Here is a 16,249-nt window from a genome sequence, read left to right as displayed (position 1 = left end):
AACACTCTGTTAAACTAAAGCACTAGCAACAATAAAATAATCCAGCAATAATTTCCAGCAGAAGAACCTATCTTAGGCTCCTTTAAACAGAAGATTAAATGGTTAGCTAAAACAAATAAAATATAGGAAGGATGGTAAAAACAGCTCTGACCAGCAAAACGATACAGTTCGGTAACCTCCTAAGGGAATCAACAGAAGTTCAAACAAGTAAGGGGACAGATGTGCATTTGCAAATTTTTCCTGGAAACAACTAATCAATACAGATGCAGAGAACACAGATTTACCATTTTCAATGTCCAGCTGTTGCACCCCCATTCCATTCCTATTTACTTTGCAAACTGAAAATACCTTTTCTTTTCCTTTCTGGTTGACCTCCCCCAATTTACAAAAAAACAATCTGATCACCGATAGCATTAGTAAAACAATACACAAAGCAAAAGCAGTTACTTGAAGTAAGCTGAAGGGCTTAACTTAATACAATGTGCATCTGAAGCCATAATGCACAGAAGATGCATGACACTAAGCAGAATGACTGCAAACTCCTTCAAGAAGATACATACACCAGGCAACAGAAAACTGTTAAAACAGTTCCTATGGCTGGAACAGGGCAATGAAAGTTAAGAATGGTGAAAGGAGTTCATGCATATTTAAAATGTCGGCATTCCTGGGTGAAAGAAAATAAGGAGGCTGTGTTTTAAGTTTCAGCGCAGCAAAATCGATTGTTGACTTTACCAATGTGTGCACGACTGGAAGAGAAGAGTTTGTAGAAATATGGCTCAATCCACCGCTAGCGCTCAGAATGAGATTCCAGAAAGATGAGAGAATAAAAGTTTCACACTGCATGAACTGGAGTTTCCAGTTGTAGGATTGGCGTTTAGGGGGAAAAAAAGACTTAAAGGAAAACAATGGGATATCAAATCAAATATCTCTACCTGATGTCTCTCTAAAATCCTGTTATGTGATACAGCCTCAGAAAAACATAACCGCAGCTTTAAAAAAAAATCCACTATTCTCTTTTACTGCTTGGGCTTCATACTTTTCCGTACTGTTTGACTTTCAGTTTTAAAACCAAGATGGAAACTGTCTAGTCGTCTCTTAAATAATGATGTCACATCTGCCACAGCTCTTGCTGAAGATCCTGGGAGGTTTCCTCCCCCAAAGTGACGTAAACACTGCCTTATTTGCATGCTGTACAGAATCCCTGTGATCCTCCCACATTGTGATGTCAACACTGCCTTTCCCAGCCCACTGCTAACCTAATAAATGGACTAGGTGCTGTGTGGAACTCCTTTTCTGTGTTAGCAAATCTGGTCGACTCTATTCATGTGAAGCACTTCTTCACCAGCGTTTTGCTACTTCATAAGTAAGGTAAGTCTTATTACTTCTTAATAAAGTATCCTAAATGTAATTTGTCCCTGTTTCTATGCCTCCCTAGCCCTGATATTGTGTCCTCCCAAGTTTTTAATTGCACATTAGTGGAGTTAATCTTTTTCTGTTTGGAAGGGTGCCACATGCTTCCCTTCAGCTGCATTTTTAGCTTAGCCTACTTATTTTCATTTTGATCCAGGGTTTATATTTCCCCAGTTATGTTTAATGCTGGCGTCTTTTGTATTCTTGAGTCGGCCTGTGTTTTTGTGCTTGCTGCCTTTGGGTTTCCTTCTGAAGTAAGTGTATTGCTGCTTCTAGTAATTGTATTACTGTCTAGTGTTTTTAGTTGCTTGCTGGTGTTTTTTAAAAACTATGCTGTATTTGTAGCTATATTTGGTTTTCTTTAGTTGATGCCTTGTGCTTCGCGATTGTGGTTGCTGGTGTGTTTTTTTTTAAAACACCTTGCTGTATTTGTAGCTGTATTTGGTTTTCTTTAGTTTGTTGGTGCCTCGTACTTCGTGATTGCATGCTGCAGATGTTTTGTAATGTTTTCAGCTGTTTGTTTCTGTTGTTGAGCTTCGCGTTTCGGTCTTGTCATGTTTTTTATTTTTTTTTTAATATTAGTAATCCGTTTTATTGGTTATGCTGCTGGGCTTGCTCCATTTTATTTGTTATGCTACTGTGCTTGCTCCATTTGTGTGTGTGCCATCAAACCTGCTACCTGCTTGAAACTTTGCCACAGCTGAATAATACCTTTTTTTTTTCCCCGTTAGCTGGGTAATAAAATTATTTTAATGTGGACGCTGGAGCCATTAGGCATAAAACTTATTTATTGAGTAATTCTGCAGCCTGTAAACATACTTATGAATAGTCAGCAAGAGAGTGGTAGTAGTCCAGGGGTGGTTTCTGCAGCTATACTTGTTTCATGCAACTAAGCCAAGTGCATTTCTGGGTTCCCATGTAAGATTATTATAGCAGGTAAATATACAGTGATGTAGGCAATATAGAGGTTCAACATTTTGTCCATCAGTATGTGCCCATAGTTTAGAAGTAGCCTCAGACACTTCACAATGCTCAGTTACATATAGAGCGCAGGTTCTTGTAAGATTAATGTCACAGTTGCTATCATATTCTTTGAGCCTGCGTGTTGTTTTGTTTTTAAATTAATGAAAAACGTAAGGGAAATAAGAGAGAAATAGAAGATAGATGGGAAAGGAAATGAGGAATTTTGCTGCTTGTACAAGCACAGCAGCTTAGTCATTGTAAAGCTGCTAAGCAGCATGCCTTGAGTGAGAGTTGCTGCCAATTCCTATTGAAATAATGGAATCAGCACGACATATATTTTTTTGACTTTGTTATAAAGTTTGGTAGACAAAATACTATTTCTTTAGTCTGCAAAGTGATATTCTGCCTGTTAATATAACATTTTGTGAGTGAGTATAGCACACAAGCCACTGAGAAGCAAAGTCTGATAAAATCTCTAAGGCTGGTAAGCTTTTCTGATCTCAGTTTTCTGGTAGTGAAGTACATGCCTTGCAACCATTTTTTTTGTGGCCAGGATAGCACTATCATGGTAGGGGCTCTGAGTGAGAAGAAATAAAATAGGAGGAGGAACTTGCTAAAAAATACAGGTAACATATGTAGTGCCTTCAGCTGGAGGCCTTCTAATGTCCATAGGATACAGCAAGGGGCAAGTGTGTGTGTGTGTGTGTGTGTGTGTGTGTGTGTGTGTGTGTGTGTGTGTGTGTGAATGCAAGCAAGCGGCAAGTGTGTGCGTGTGTGTGTATGTGACCTAAAAGCAAGGGGACAATTGTGTGTTTGACCGCAAGCAAGGGGGCAATTGTGTGTGTGTGTTTGGCTGCAAGCAAGGGGGCAATTGTGTGTGTGTGAGACTGCAAGCAAGGGGGCAATTGTGTGTGTGTGTGTGTGTGTGTGTGTGTGTGAGACTGCAAGCAAGGGGGCAATTGTGTGTGTGTGTGTGTGTGAGACTGCAAGCAAGGGGGCAATTGTGTGTGTGTGTGTGTGAGACTGCAAGCAAGGGGGCAATTGTGTGTGTGTGTGTGTGAGACTGCAAGCAAAGGGGCAATTGTGTGTGTGTGTGTGAGACTGCAAGCAAGGGGGTAATTGTGTGTGTGTGTGTGTGTGTGAGACTGCAAGCAAGGGGGCAATTGTGTGTGTGTGAGACTGCAAGCAAGGGGCAATTGTGTGTGTGTGTGAGACTGCAAGCAAGGGGGCAATTGTGTGTGTGTGTGTGAGACTGCAAGCAAGGGGGCAATTGTGTGTGTGTGTGTGAGACTGCAAGCAAGGGGGCAATTGTGTGTGTGTGTGAGACTGCAAGCAAGGGGGCAATTGTGTGTGTGTGTGTGTGTGTGTGTGTGACTGCAAGCAAGGGGCAATTGTGTGTGTGTGTGTGTGAGACTGCAAGCAAGGGGCAATTGTGTGTGTGTGTGTGCAAGCAAGGGGCAATTGTGTGTGTGTGTGTGAGACTGCAAGCAAGGGGCAGTGTGTGTGTGTGTGAGACTGCAAGCAAGGGGCAATTGTGTGTGTGTGAGACTGCAAACAAGGGGCAATTGTGTGCGTGTGAGAGAGAATGCAAGCAAGGGGCAATTGTGTGCGTGTGGGAGAGAATGCAAGCAAGGGGCAATTGTGTGAGAGAGAATGCAAGCAAGCGGCAATTGTGTGCGTGTGAGAATGCAAGCAAGGGGCAAGTGTGTGCGTGTGAGAATGCAAGCAAGGGGCAAGTGTGTGCGTGTGCGACTGCAAGCAAGGGGGCAATTGTGTGCATGTGCGACTGCAAGCAAGGGGGCAATTGTGTGCGTGTGTGACTGTAAGCAAGGGGGCAAGTGTGTGTGTGAGACTGCAAGCAAGGGGGCAAGTGTGTGTGTGAGACTGCAAGCAATGGGGCAAGTGTGTGTGTGAGACTGCAAGCAAGGGGGCAAGTGTGTGAGACTGCAAACAAGGGGGCAAATGTGTGTGAGACTGCAAGCAAGGGCCAAGTGTGTATGTGTGTGACTGCAAGCAAGGGGGAAATTTTGCCTCTTTCAAGACTTTTTGTGCTGTGAAGTTCATAGATACAACTGATTGAGTAGATTTTACAGGGAGCTGAGAGATGCAGGGCTGCAACAATTATCAGTGTTGCTTATGTCTGCTTGCTTTGCTAATATCACAACAGGTTGTTTGCTTTTGATGCAGAAGGCTGTGGTTTCTACTCACATAGATGCATTTGTGAAACTGTACTGCATTGCAAATGGGGTGGATGATGCACTCCTTTCTGGTGAAGAAGATTGTCATCCATTCCCTACTGCAGTATTACCAGCTTATTGTTCTTGTGTAAGATAAGTAAATTATTCATAAAGGGCAACTATGACATTATTTGTTGATGACATGACATCTAATTTTTGGCTACCAGCAACCGCTTCTTTAGTTACAGATTGCTTTAATTTGGAATTATTTACAGGACGTTTACTGCTTCAGAAATTGTGCGTATGTACTGATACTGGTGGACTGTAGAAGTCTGACTACACTTGTGATGGAAATTATTCAGAATTGGGCAGTATTGTCATTACTGGTGCATGCATTTTGTTGCACTGTTTTCAGGAAAAATGTTTGAAACAGTAAATATAAAACACCCACTAAAACTGGACTGCATTGTACAAGGAATATAATTATATACAATCAGGAAGGTGTATTCAACAACATGTGCATTTCTCGTGTGCAAAGGGTCTGAGAATTTTAAAATATCACTAACTGAAAGTGAAACTTAGACTGCCACTGGCTACATGTGTTATCTTTGAATGTCTGTTTCAGTGCTGTTGCAATGTCCAGATTCTGACTGCAAGCAAGGTCGAAGTGTGTGTGTGTCCGCAAGAAAGGTGTGTGTGTGTGTGTGTGTGTGTGTGTGTGTGTGTCCGTGTCCGCAAGAGGGCAAGTGTGTGCGTGTGTGTGTGTGACTGCAAGCAAGGGGGCAATAGTGTGCATGTGTGTGTGACTGCAAGCAAGGGGCAATAGTGTGCATGTGTGTGTGACTGCAAGCAAGGGGCAATAGTGTGCATGTGTGTGAGACGGCAAGCAAGGGGGCAATAGTGTGCATGTGTGTGTGACTGCAAGCAAGGGGGGCAATAGTGTGTGTGTGTGTGACTGCAAGCAAGGGGGGCAATAGTGTGTGTGTGTGTGACTGCAAGCAAGGGGGCAAGAGTGTGTGACTGCAAGCAAGAGGGCAAGAGTGTGTGTGGGGGACTGCAAGCAAGGGGGCAAGAGTGTGTGTGGGGGACTGCAAGCAAGGGGGCAAGAGTGCGTGTGTGTGACTGCAAGCAAGGGGGCAAGAGTGTGTGTGTGTGACTGCAAGCAAGGGGGCAAGAGTGTGTGTGTGTGACTGCAAGCAAAGGGGTAAGAGTGTGTGTGTGTGTGTGACTGCAAGCAAGGGGGCAAGAGTGTGTGTGACTGCAAGCAAGGCTTCTTATTTTTGGATTGTTAGTCTCAATGTTTGTGGTTTTCAGTCAAACTCTTTCGGAATAAAGTCACTAAATGAGACACTGAGGTTCTGCCTTCATAACCTTCAGAAAAATGCATGCTAAAGCAAGACCTGTTATTCGATCAGCTCTCTCAGTTTATACAAGATCAATTTTTTGTACTGTTTTGATGTCCCCCCACACATATTTTGCCTTGTCCAGATTTCCGGCATTAACAGGTTGCTATGTACATGCAAATAAATTGCTTTTTTAGAATTAGGCATATCCCAACCTCTCAACTGTCCCTGAACTTGGCTCAAAATGTTGCTCTTCCCCTAATAATCCCTCCCCAGAAATTGCTATTTTGGAAGAAAACATGGAGGGTTTACCATTAACTGTAATAATCCAGTTAGGGATAACTTTCATTTCATAAATGCATGTTTTTTTTATTTTGTCAGATGCTCAAGTTAGTAGTACTAATATTAAAAGGAGCCCCTTCTTTGACAGGTTACCAGCTATATTGTGTGGCTATTATCTTTTTGAATCAAATTTTTTTTTTTTTTTGGGACAATTGCTGCCAAATCATTAGAGACTGAAGAATGAAATCAATGACAGACATTTAAGTTTCAGATTTCATACCCTTTTGAAAATTCATACTAATGCAAGACCTACTATTTCGTAATCTTTCCTAATTTGATAGGAGCAATAATTCTACTTCTATTTATTTATTTATTTTATTTATTTATTTATATTTGTTGACCGGGAGTGTCAGACTGGACATAGGTCTATTTTCAGCGTAGGCCCGGGGAGAAAAGCTCCACAGTAAAATAGACAGTAGTTACATTGGATTATAATGATTAACAATTTAACATAGCACTTGCTTACAACATATTTACAGATGAAGAACATAGTACATCAATAGACAAATAGAATCTTTATTTGTGAAGTACATAACAGACATTAACAAATGTTACAATGAGAAGTTCCTGCTGTATAATAAGTACTAGGCTTATGAGCATCTGAGCTTGCTATAATCAAGGTAGTTAGTGGAGTGGAAAGAAAGGTAGTGGTTGGATGGGGTGGATGATGCATAGCCAGCATGTTTTTAGTTGCGCTTTTAATAATGTTTTGAAGTGGGTGCATGATGGTACGGAGGTAATTGTGGGTGGGAGTGAGTTCCATAATTTGGCTATGGCGCAAGAGAACAGTGCTTCACCAGCAGAGTTATTGGCTTTAGTGATCTGCAAGTGATTTTTGTTGCTGGATCTTAGTGGTCTGGTGGTGCGATTAGGGTTGGAGTAGATTCTGGAGGGATGGGACATTTAGTGGATGGTTTACTAGTTTGTGGGCAAGTGGGCAAGTGAGAGTTGATACCACTGAAGCAGGTGAGGGAGTTCAAGCCAGCCCAGTTCAGCAAGTGAGAGACAGTGGTGACTACGGTAGGATGCCCCTGTGGCGAATTTGGCGATTTTTGTTGTAGCAGGTCTCTAGCTTGTTTAGACCACATTGCCTTAGGTTGGTATATATTGGAGAGGCATAAAGTAGGGTGGAGATAAGGTGGGAATTTGCTATTGAAATCTTTGCTGCTTTGGTGAGAAATTGTTCTTTTCTGTATAATGCTCCTAGTTTTTTGTGGACTTTTTTATGGTCATGTATATGTGAAAGTCAAATATTAGTTTATTTTCTGTTTCCACTCCTAGCAATTTGGTGTGTTCAGTTGGGTATATAGTGGTGTTGTCTTTTGCTGTGATGTTAAAGTGAGAGTTGTTTTGAGTATGTTTGGTGGGTTGGAAGATGAGTAGTTTAGTTCTGTTTGGGTTGAGTATTAATTGGGCATCGGATAACCATGTTTCAACAGAGGAAAAGGCTTCCTGTGTGACTTTTTGCAGTTTCGGTAGGGACTGGGCTAAGCAGATGATGGTTGAGTCATCTGCATATTGTATGAGTGTGCCATGTTTGGTGGCAGAGGCTAGATTATTGGTGTAAACAGAGAAGAGTAGGGGTCCAAGGATGGATCCTTGGGGAACCCCTATGAAGACAGGTAGTTGGGGAGATGTCATTCTGCCATACAACGGATTGTTGGCGGTCAGACAGGTAAATCTGAAACCAGTTGGTGACTGATTGTGAGAAGGATAGGTTATTGAGGACAGAGATAAGTTGTTTGTGTGGGACCATGTCCATTGCTTTAGATAGGTCTAGGAAAGTAGCAGAGGAGAGATAGCCATTGTTTTTATGCTGAAGGATAGTGTTAGTAAAGGAGAGTAAGGCAGTGGTGGTGCTATGGTTTGGTCAGAAACCATGCTGAGTACTGGAAAGGAGGTTGTTAGTAAGGAGGTAGTCTGAGACCGGAGGTGTATGCGTCTCTCTAGTATTTTGGAGAGTGGAGAGAGAATAGCTACGGGGCAGTAATTGGTTGGGGTGGATGTCTCCACTTAGGGCTAGTTTTGATATGCATGAGATTATTAGTTTTCTCAGTTTTTGAATGTGTTTGTTTATAGGGAAACTTTATGATTGTGCTCTGTGGGTACTAGGTATGGTGGGAGGGTTACTATGTTAAGTTGTAGGGCTGCTTTATGTTTGAGTAATATAGTTGGTAGAATATGTGGGGGGTGCATAGGGATGGTTCTTGAGCTGGTGGGAGGAGTTGAATGTGGGTGAGACATGAGTGGTGGTGTGAGTAGTAGTACAGTGGTAGTGGTTGAGTGGGGGAATGATGGAGCTTTAGTAGGATGTAAGATATGCAAGGAGAGTGCATGCAGTGAGCATAGGTAAGGTATGTTGGTACATGTTAGTTGAGGAGGTGTGATAGTAGTGGGAAGATGGAGGAGGTAGTGTTGGGTTAGTGCTGTGGTTGGCTATTGGAAAGATGGGAGGGGTTTTAAGTCCAATAAAGGTGGGACCACCTGGGGTGGGAGGGAATAGGGGGCAGGGTGGGGAGCAAAGCAGGTAGAGACCCTGTTAGTTGCTCGTATGAGGGGGCTGGAAACAATTACAAAGCAAAGGCAAGTATGTGTTAAGAAACAATCACAATTGACCAAGGACTGCTCTGAAACTAAGTCATTTCATAACTTCTCAGGTGGAAAAACAGGATAACCTTGTATCAGTAGGCTACTGTGGTCATAGTTTAAATTTACAAACACACAGTATTGATGAGTTATGGCAGATACTATTTGATAACAGAAGGGAATAAGAGAAAGTGGAATGTGTGTGTGTGTGGGGGGGGGGGGCTGCTTACAAGCCAAAGCAGAGTGCTCTCCAGGGGAAAATTAATATTGGCTCAAACAGGTAGACACATACTCAAAGTTAACTGTAGCTGTTTGCAGACAGTTCAGACCCGGACTGCGCTTTTCCATTTGTGCCTTTGTCCCACTTCTATGTATGGCTTTGTCCTAATTTCTTGCACTGAGGTTCATAGGTATTTCAGGATCAATTTATCCTTGCTTTTGAACCAGATTTCTCTGCTTGGTTAGTACACTGCTATAAAATGTAAAAATAAAATCTAAATCATTGTAGAAGTAAAGCAGTGTGTGTGTCTGCGTGTGTGTTTGCACTACCATATTTTTTTTAAAATATTGACTCAAAAAAGCATGTGGGTGCTGTCATGCAAGTCTAAAATATTTCAAGTTTATAGTGCATCATTTGTTAGCTATTTAAACAGGAAGGGAAAATAAGTGGCAGACTGCTTTGCAAAGCAGGGATTATTGCCAGTGCTATGTAGCTTGGTTTTAAATTTGACAGGAGTAGTGCAAAGTCTCCCACTGTAAGGAGGAAAAGGCTGACAAGCAAACAGTACATTACTCTGGTCATCTGCTGTGACGAGCTGTCAATCACATGCAGATAATGGGTCAAATTACCCTTGGCTCTTTGACAGCTAGGGAAGGTAGGTGTGAAGTGGGAGGGGAGATTCCTTGAAGAGCTAGATTTCAGCCTTCACAAAAGAAAGCAATTTAGCATTTCTAAGATGAAAGAGCTAGAAAATGCACCTTTCAGTTCTGTTCTGTAGCATTTGCACTGCTTGTGTTTTAAGTGGTCATTGAAAAAGGATAACATTTTAACCAAAAGTAGGGGATTTTAAGACTGCAGTGAATGCCTGAAGTCAATGAAGTGACAGCAGCTTAAGGCAAAACGTGGCAGATCTGATGCAATTTTTTGGAGACAAATAATGCATTCTGGGATACTTAGAGGCAGAGTAAACAGTCTGATTTTTTTCAATATGCCAGACCCCATGTGGTCAGAGTCAGAAATTGCATCTAAAAATATCTAAAAAGCTCAAAATAGTCTCAGAGTGCTATTAAAATGTAGGAAACATCAAACCATGATGAAATTAATATGTTTTTTGAGTCTGAGGGCACGGTTGTCCTTTAAGAGAGGAGCTTAAAAAAGTGGGTGGTATTTCCCTTACTTTGTTACCAAAGTGAGGAAATTAAAGTTTTATAAACTACAAGCAGGTTTCAGGCACCTACATAGTACTAGAATCATATTATAGGGAGAAAAACAACCTAAGAGGTGAGTTAAACTGTAAGAGGAGGTGGAGTTTTCTTTTAAGGAGTGATGGCTATGGTTGGTTACTTAGGACTTATTATTCTGTATGTACGTACACAGTTTACACAAACACACACTAGACAGATAAATAACAATGGTGATAGAGACATAGATCTCTAGATCAGAAATGAAGGGTGCACAAAACAGTAATGAAACCACTACTTCTACATACTGTAGAAACCTGGACAGTGAAAGCAGAGCAGCTGAGGACACAGAGGTGATGGAGATGGAGGTTCCTGAGATGGGTGATAAGATGCAGACTGTGGGAAAGAATGAAGAAATGACAATATCAGAACAGAAGTCGAAGTATCTCCAATTACAGAGAATGCCAAAGTGAACAGATTATGGTGGTTCACACACGTGCACAGAAGCAGAAGAGGAGTTGGTGAAGATGATTTGGGAGAAACAGGAAGAAGGCAAGAATAAACAAGAGCATCCAGTAAAGAGACAGATGGACCGCATGAGACAAGATCTGGGACAGTTAGGTATGACAGTCAGAGAAGTCAGAACAGTCACTGAACTGAGATAGCGAGAGATGACAACACCATGACCCCATGACCCCATCTACAGAATCAGAATAAGGCGATTAATGATATATAATTATATCATGAATGTCTGACTGCAAACAGGAGCTACCTTCAAATCACTGAAGAAAAAAAAAAGCAACTGCACAAGACAGTCAACCACAAATAACATTACTGAAATACAGGTGCAGATCACTCTGTTGAATATTCTCTTTGTCAACAGAGTTTACTGCTATCACAATTCATTAAAAGTGCTCCATCAAGTGTACAAGCTAATGAAAGGAGGAAAACTGAATGCTTTCTTTAGGGGACACCCTTGCGATTATGGTAAATCAGATTTTTTGTTAATGTAGAAACTTTCATATATATAAAAAAAGTCTTGGCAGAAGCGGTGTGAATGTGTGTTTGCAGGTTAGGGCTAGAAGGGAGCAGATTTAGTGTGCTCTGCTGTGTGTGAAGGGTCTTGTTTAGTGCTATTGTTAGAGAAACAATAATTTTTTGTAAGGAACTACACAGAGTGAGTTAGGAGCAGTGCTTGTGTTAGTACGTATTTTGTGGTGCTGGGGGGGGGGGCATCATGTCACCTGCTCAACTGCCCACACTGCTAATCCCAACCATACCCATTACCTTACATGTTTTATGCATGTAAATAAAGCATACACCCAAAATAAACACATAAAAACACCCACCATCATTGTTTTTTGCATGAGGGCTATCTACCCTATACCCTATATGAAGAGTATGCCTCCGCACCCCTTTAACTAACATATGCCAAATGCATGATTGAAAACACTTAATAAAATGGAGTGAATGCTGTGCACACTGAGAAGCCACACTGGTAGTGATTACATTTCCAAAACAGAAACCAGGCAACTACCCCATGTAAACCACCGCCATCTAAACCTGAACTAACCCACACATGCAATTAACCCCCCCCACCACCACCACCACCACACACACACACACTACACTTGCTCAATCTAATCGCTAATATTCCAAACGACTTAGTGTAAAGTTGATACTATTAATGGGTCATTCATTTCTGCACCAAGTCTTAAGAAGAGCTGCTCCTCATCCTTTCAAGATTGTATGTAAATAAGTTGGAGATCAGCATAAACGTTCTTCCTTCAGTCCTCCTATAACATCTCCTACAAGAACAATGAAGAAGACTGGTCCATACCTAGCATTGTGGTAAACTTGTACCCAGCCTCCCTACAGACTGGGATCCATTTCCTATGACCTTACCTAGTTAATGTGCTATCCTTGCTACCACCAAGGGACACAGTCCAAGTCATTCTAACTGGTTCAGTATTTGTTCTGTATCATGTTATACACATTGTTAAAAGTCTAAGGAAGCCATGGCGCATACCTTGTTAAAGTCAAAGGAAGCCACGGCACATGCCTTGTTAAAGTATAAGGAAGCCATGTCACATGCCATGTTAAAGTCTAAGGAAGCCATGTCACATCACATGCAAACCCTGGCCAGAGAACTGCATTAGGTTGTGTCAGATATAAACCCCCACTTGTATTAGGATATCTGAAACTAGTGAAGCCTCTTTTTCAAATATGGCCTCTAATGTTTTCCCACTATATAAACTACTAGCCAGATAACATCAGAATGGCATAGGCAATCTCCCTTCTCTCTTTTTCTGCCCGTGTGTGTATTTCTCTATCCACACTGTGCATTCACATACACAAGGGTATACTCAATGAATTCAAGAGGGTAAATTTTTTCTGAGCATCTCTTGGAAACTTCAACACTTAAAAAGCACAGAATGTTATGAACTGTGTAAACAAGTATTTAAGGCATGGATGTATATAAGGAATGCTTGCTTGAAAGGAAGTCACCTCTAAAAATAGTTTTTAGGAGTATAAATGGTAACAGCTGAAAATAAGGTGTCCTCTTCCTTTATGGCTGGGGGTAACATTTTGAGGGTTGAGTGCATCTTTAAAATGATAGGTGGGTGGTGGGGGCAACAAAATTAGGTTTGCATACAAAATGTCAACATCTGGCTAAACCTTTGCACATGCATGCATGTACACACGTATATTTAAGCCAGCTCAGCTATTACTATATTTGAAAACAGTATGGCAACATAACTCTCAGTAATAAAGGTTCTCATTCCTTATGATCCCAAAATATACAAGAAAACTAACCGATTTGTTATTAAGCACTAACAAAAACCATACTAATGTTAATAAGTAATAACTAAGCAACACACACATCGCAGGCTGAAAATTCAGGAAATAAATGTTAGTACAATCCCTATAAGAACCCTGTTAGTTAAAATTAGTTATCATGCAGTGTCCCTTACCTTATACACACTGATTGCCTCGTGCAAGAACACAAAACGGTGGCTGGAATGTCTGGGAACACACAGGACACAGATAAAGGTCTCATCATCCTTACAAAATAACTCCAGTCTCTCTTTATGTTCCCTACAATGCTGCTCTGTTCTTCCATTTGTAGCACACAAATTATGCATCGCTTCTTTTTCCCTGCAGTCTCTTTTTTGTTTTGTGTGCATTCCTGCTTCACTCTCTGGAATCTTTGCACCAAATCAGACAGCGATCAGTTCACTGTACAACTCTTCAGAGGAACTTCCTGCCTAAATTCATACCAGGTCAGTTTTGTTCTTTTATATCAAATCCTGTAAACAGATGTTCTACAGAAATAGCATCTAAATAAAAAATCATTGAGTTATCAGGTAAACGGCAAATAATTTACCATAATTAAACTCCACTCTATATACTACAAGCTACATAACTACAGCTAACCCTTTTTAGTTTCATTTCTAGAGCACAGGAAGTACTATGTGCTGAGAAGAGACCACCTTCTTTTAAAGGGACAGTGCTGAGAGCTCTTCTAATCAGAGATTAAAAATATTTCACTCGTAAGTACCTTTTTGGACAGTCCTTTTTAGAATCTTCCAGTACTTTTTTTCTCAAATTTAAAGATCTGAACTCAAGATAAACTCTGCTACATCTATGGGCTAACTAAACTTGTCATATTTCCCTTTTCTATAATCCCACCTTCTGTGTCTTTGCACAGACACTTAGCACTTAACGTCATTCCTACCTTTAGACAGAAATTCTTCCCATTTGTCCCACAAGTAGCTACTTTGTTTCTACCAGAATAAAATATAATGTTAAAGGGGCACTGGCTCAGATTTTCTGCTAGAGGAGTTTGTTTACATTTTAGTACTCTGTAAGTCACATGTTCAGCTAGAGGCAAGGTTTTCAGATAGCCTTTTTAGCATACTGCAGGTCAGATTACACAAACTCTCAGTGGGGGGTTTTAGAGGAAATGCTTAGAACTTGCAGCTGCAGTTTGTCCTTTTGTATTTTCCTTCCCCCACTCATGAGCAATTAGATCAGCTGAATGACTGGACTTTACTCAGCTAGAGATGCTATCTTCTTGTCACACATAGGCCTGGAGCCTCTTTAGCAATGAAGTGATAGCTACTTTACTATGTACTTGTTTTGCAAATAAGTATTCAAGCCTAGGCAATAGTATTTTTCATGCTTGTTGCTACAAATGTTTTTCCCTCCACTATCAATTATTTTTCATACAGTGTGTTATTTGTGTTGCTTGTGTGTGTGTGTGTGTGTGTGTGTGTGTGTGTGTGTGTGTGTGTGTGTGTGTGTGTGTGTGTGTGTGTGTGTGTGATGATGTAGGTGCACTTTTATAGTTATACATATTTTCCCTCATTTTACAGCACAGCGTTGCTTTAGATAGTTGTGCCTTTCAAAGAAACATGTTGACTAATAAATGTCCAAATATTCTAAAATAATAAAATATTTTGCATCTTTTCTCTAAAAATGTCATGCAGCTTTCAAACTGAATCTAATCAGTGCTCTAAAAGTATTTTCTCATTAGCTGATGCTGTATGTTGTCCTTCAGAAATCACACCATAACTATTTGTCTAATAGTGATTCCATCCTTCTGGATTTCTTTTCTCACTTTTTTTCTGTCATTCATTGTGGTAAAATGTTTTCAACTTTCACATCTTTCCTGCCTGTTTGACTACAGTACAGTTAATTTACACTGATTAGCATTTGAAAGCTGGAGCAAATGCAGTCTATACATTTCCCATATACTTTTCAGTACCATTCCTAGTATATTATAGCAGGTAATTACAGGGGTACTTTTACTAAGGCAGTAAAGAGTAAGTGCTGCAACCAAAATCTCATGCCATCTATAATCCTATATTTTGACAAATAGATACTTTTATATGTATGTATGCATGCATGTATGTAACACAATCAACATTTATATTCATGCGGTTTGAAAATAACCTCTTCGTGTGTTACTGACAGACTTGAAATTCTAGGCATTTTTGAATGTCTATAAATTTCAGATATGATACATATCTGATAATGCAGATCGCAGTTCACAGACCTATTAATCACGTCTGTACATCGGCTGCATGATAGCATCACATAACACAGTGTTTAGTACAGAGAAGTAACAAAACCTAAAAACTTATACAGATGTAGTACTGTCATCTTGGAAGACATAGCAGGACATGAGTGAACAACAACATTTACATAAGGCCTGCCAGTACACTTCTGGATGACCCAAACCATACAAACACACCCCAGGCCTGAATAAGAAATATTCTACTGACACAAAGTGTATTGTCTAGACAGCTAGACTGCAGATATCATGCCAGTGACAGAACAGTGTTCCCACTCATTATGTCACCTCTGGTGACTGCTCTCATTGCTGTGACTGCATATCTCATGCCAGTGACACAACAGTGTTCCCACTCATTATGTCACCTCTGGTGATTGCTCTCATTGCTATGCATTGTTAATAAGCCCTACGGTGCTACACCCCAAACCTGAATGCCTCAAATGAAAACAAAGATGTGTTGTCTCAGTCCAAGGATAGGACTGCCATCACCTTGGCAAATGTCCGCAACAGTACACAAAGAGTATGGCCAGTGTGTTGATGTCACATTTTAGGTCTATGCAAATGTCTGACATAATGATGAGGGTCAGTAAAACATTAAAGGGTAATGTAGCCATAATGACTTATTATGGAATACAATAATATTATGCCAGGTAGTACAACATTCATACACTGTATACATAGTTTTCTGTCATTTCACTTTCTCAACAATACAAACAAATCTGCTGTTATCCTACAATGTGGAATTATACTTTTAGTACATCTGGGTGCTGACTAGCCTGCATCACATTACTGTACTGTCCTACTCTGTTATCCACACCCTCATTTGTGTAACTACCTCTAAATGTAATCAATAATGTGTTCTGAGTATCCTACCCTCACCAAGAATGATGCCACAATACAGAGACAAAATGATCAGCTTTAATAATTGGCTTAATTACTGGTGTCAT

The sequence above is a fragment of the Protopterus annectens genome, chromosome 10.part0, assembly GCF_019279795.1.
Source record: "Protopterus annectens isolate FY-2018-M chromosome 10.part0, PAN1.0, whole genome shotgun sequence".
In the NCBI taxonomy this organism is placed as follows: Eukaryota; Metazoa; Chordata; order Ceratodontiformes; family Protopteridae; genus Protopterus; species Protopterus annectens.
This window is presented reverse-complemented; position numbering follows the sequence as displayed.